Source organism: Apium graveolens, chromosome 1 (assembly GCF_009905375.1).
Source record: "Apium graveolens cultivar Ventura chromosome 1, ASM990537v1, whole genome shotgun sequence".
In the NCBI taxonomy this organism is placed as follows: Eukaryota; Viridiplantae; Streptophyta; class Magnoliopsida; order Apiales; family Apiaceae; genus Apium; species Apium graveolens.
Window position 1 is genome coordinate 166,000,605 of NC_133647.1, and position 4,525 is coordinate 166,005,129.

Here is a 4,525-nt window from a genome sequence, read left to right on the forward strand (position 1 = left end):
ACATTTCAAATATTTATGCAAATAAATTTACACTAAATCCACTTTTAAAAGTGAAACAATTCAATACAATTCCTTAATTAATCACGCGAACGACTCGGTATATCATAAATCACACCTAGATAATAATCAAACAACACATAGTGGTCAAAACCAATACACATATTTTATTTAATAATTTCCATAATAATCACATTTTTAAATAATTCAAGAATGCACGGGTCGTTATATCCTTCCCCCCTTAAAAAGATTCTGTCCTCAGTATCTGGTCTAATTACATAAGTGAGGATATTTGTCAAGCATATCTGACTCTAGTTTCCAAGTAGACTCTTCTACTCGAGGATTTCGAACATACTTACTATGGATATACTCTTATTTCCAAGAACTCGCCTTTAACGATCAAGAATTTGGATCGATCACTATATGCAGAATAAACTTGGACAAGAGCCCATTGGCTCCTAGCCAATCGCTTAATTCAAATCTCATACTTTTCGCTTTAACATTGACAGGCAAAACACATTAGATATACACACTATTGTGACGGTCACATCAACTTATGAACAACTTTACCTATATTTATCAATACCTCGAATGGTTCATTAACTTTATGACTTAACCTGCCCCTTCTACTCAAACTTATCCAGTCTCTTTCAAGATTAAACTTGTACTAACACTACTGGTCCTATTTCTATACTCATATTCTCTCTCGATACAATTTCGCCTTCTTTCTTTGTCTACTCCGAGCTGCTTCAATCAATATTACTACGCTCTTGGTATGCTGAATTAACTTAGAATTTGACAAATTTCTTTCTCCCACTTAATGTCAAAAAAATGGGGACCTACACTTGCGTTCACATAAGGCTTGGTAAAGTGGAATTCTAAAGCTGATATTGACAAATTCAATCTCTCAACATACCTTATATTTCCTGAATCGCTTCCTCGCTCTGACCCTTTGTTTAAGGAGGGTAGGTGGTACTTATTTTCAACTTAGTATCCAAACATTTAAACATCTCTTACTCTTTCCCATCAGTTAGGGCCGAAAAGTAATCTCATATATTCACTTATTATCACCTTCAAGTATTTGAACTTTATATTCCATTCCTTCCAATTCATTTATTAACTCCTCGGTGGTCTTGATTACATCCAATCCTTTCTGTCAGCATAAGGCATCTGTTACCATACGGCTTTGCTTAAGTAGTTGTTAATGGATTAATTCAGAATCTTTTGTTAACCTTAGTCAAAATTTCATTCTCGAAGACTCAACGTATAGTTGCTTTCCTTCGGATTTTTGAAGAAAATCCTTGGGCATTCCACACAGACTTCCTTATTCCTTGAATAACTGAGGATGTTATCAATAAATACAGTTTGCTTATCTGAGTACTCCTTATACACCATGTTCCTTAATTCCTTATAATCAACTGATACATTTATTATTTCGTATAATATCACCAGAGCTTGTAATGTTCATAACTCATTTTAATCGTAATCTCTAATATGTTCTCAAGTCAGATCTTAAGTTAATTCCTGAGACATAACACACTTCTTAGATTAGGTCTCATATGTAATCAATCCTCATAGGGGTCACTTATTCTTATTCGTTGTTTTATTGAACTCCCGCTAATCAGTACATAATCTCATAATTTTATTCCTTTTCTCCCTTAACATCACTGGTACACTTCACGATTCGCCTCTTGTAAAGTTACTTCCTGAGTCTGCTTTATCCACTAGGCTTTCCAATACTCTGTCTTAACTCTTTGACATGTCCAACACTTCCTGATCTATCTTTAAATTTCCTTCTTATACCTGGTTATCACTATTTTTCTTTAAACTTCCCTATATCTTGGCATCTCTTCTTTATCTCGTGAATTCCTGGTAGAATCTCATTTCTTAATTCTTTTAACTGTAGCACCTAAGTGCTGGAAGAAGACCTGGGGATATCGTGCTCGTTCTTCTAGGCGCATAAATTTCCTTTTATTAACTGCTAACAACATAATCCATTATCTTCTCTTGACATCTTCTTATCTTTTCTTAACAATTCTGACTGAAAGGTCATGCTACCCATCTTTGATTCCTTTAGATTATATATTTGACTTCCAACTCCAACATCTAAAATTCCATAGATAATTCTTCCGGTACAATTTTATGTTTGTTTTCTCCTTTTTGCTTATCGCCTGCCTCTACATTTGCCTTTCCTCGTAAGTACATACTTCAAACTTTTATGGTCCGTATAGATCTTACACTTTTCTCCATACATATCATGTTTCCCAATCTTTCAAAACAAATATTGCTACTATTAGTCCCAATTATGAGTAGGATACTTCTGCTCATAAGGTTTTGGTTGTTTGGATGCATATACAATAACTTTACTGTGCTGCATCAACACACATCCTACTTTCTTATGAGAAGCATCACTATAAACTACCAAATCTCCTCGATACTTTCAAGGTGATAAAGAAAATGCTATAATCATTCTTTTATTTAACTCCGCAAAACTTTCTTCACCTTTCTCTACTTTATATAACTTTTTGCTTTTTCCTGATTAGTTTCTTTAAAGGTATTGCAACTTTCAAGAAATCTTGTACCAATTTTCAATAAGAACCGGTCTATGGTAAAACTTCTTACTTTTGTTGGTGCTTCTGGTCTTTCTTTATTCATAGTAACTTTAATTTCTGTTGGATCCCCTTTGATCTCCTCCTCACTGACTACTTATGCTTTCTACCATTACAACTTTCACCTTGTAAACTTTACATACAACTTCTTTCTTCTCCGACTCCCCAGTTGTCATTAAATGCTTCGCATGGTCCTTCATTGACTTTAAGTAACACAAATACAACCCATCCAGATATTCCATAAAGATTCCGTCCATCAAGTTCTAATATTATTGGTATATTGATTAATTCAAATGATATCACTAGAACTTTATAGCAGCAGTACTCAGTTCTGGAAATTATCCTTGATATGTCCATAGGTTCAATCTCCAATTGATAACGCCTAAATCTTAAATCAATTTTAGAAAATACTTTGCTTCTTCTGTTTGATCAAATAAATTAGTAGTTCGAGATAACAAATACTTACTCTTGATAGTAAACTTGTTGAGCTTTCTTTAGTCGATGCATACTCTCATACTTCCATTTTCTTATTAACAATTAGTAACGGTGCATCTCACGGGATACACCGGGTCTAATCGCTTCTTTTTCTTGTATCTCTTGCATCTGCTTTGCTAACTTTCTCATTATAACTGGTGCCATTTTGTGTAAGGCCTTGGTCACTGGCTTCGTCTCAGGTGCTAAGTCAATCGCGAGCTTCATTTCTCTATCTGGAGGAAATATCGATAACTTATCCGGAAACATATCTTGAAACTCTTTAATTACTATAAAATCTTCAATTTTGTTTGCTTCTAACTTTTATTTATCTCATAATCACCATAATGCTCACATCTTGATCACCGTAATCATTGTTAACAAATTCTTTACCTTCCTTCTTCCTTTATACCTCATCATATTCTCCTTCGACGTCTTCAAGACTATCTCTTCATCACGACGGTTCGTCTGGGCATCATACTTAAATATTTTAACGCATAAAGTATTCACGATAATCATTCACATCACCACATCCATAATCTGAATAACATATTTCACAGGAAAATCGCAATTTCTCGTTCGCGGAGACGTATTCCTCATTGGAGTAGATTCCCTTGATTCTTAGTATATCCCTGACTGGGCTAGCAATTTGCAATTCTCGTCATATGCCCTTGTTTGCTTTCCATTCATGAGAGGTAGATGGGACTTTTCCCGCTTGGTCCATAATACATTGATTTCTGTTGGAAAAACTCTTGCAAAGAACGACAGTACAACGAAACAACTAGAAGGATACACAATTCAACAAAATTAGAGTTGAAAAGAAAGAAGAATCAAGGATTTGAATATGAATGAGACAACCACATTGGTACTTAAGATGGCCAGTCTTTCATACCATATGGCATATAGCACATGATTAGGTGGCGTCCCATCCGACTCTTCGTAATTCTGACAAAGTGTCTCACCATAACACTGTTTGTCCCAATCAGAAAGCAGAACTTGAGGGAAGTAAATAAATTTGAAAGGAATGGAATATCCTCTTTTTCGATATCATAGAAAAGAGTTCATTGGAGAAAAGAAGTTCATACATTTTTAGGAATTAAGAAGGAATATACGCTGTAATATTGGAAGCTAAAACGATACCATTGGTTACCACCCACATTTCACTTGTATTCATCTTTCAAGCTTGTTCGATCACATCCCAATTGCATCATATAGCAACTTTAGAGGGTACACTGAAATGCTTTTGCAAATTAAGCAATATGGTAAATTCCTACTTGTCACGTCTTGCGTCTTTAATATCACACCAACACGGATAGTACTTTAACAATTCGATCATAATGGCGTTCCTTACCAGGTAACTTCAAGATTCCTCTTTTAATTTAGAATAACCACGTACCATTCGACATAACGATCCTTTTGTTAATAATATTCTGCTTTTAGAGAGGTCT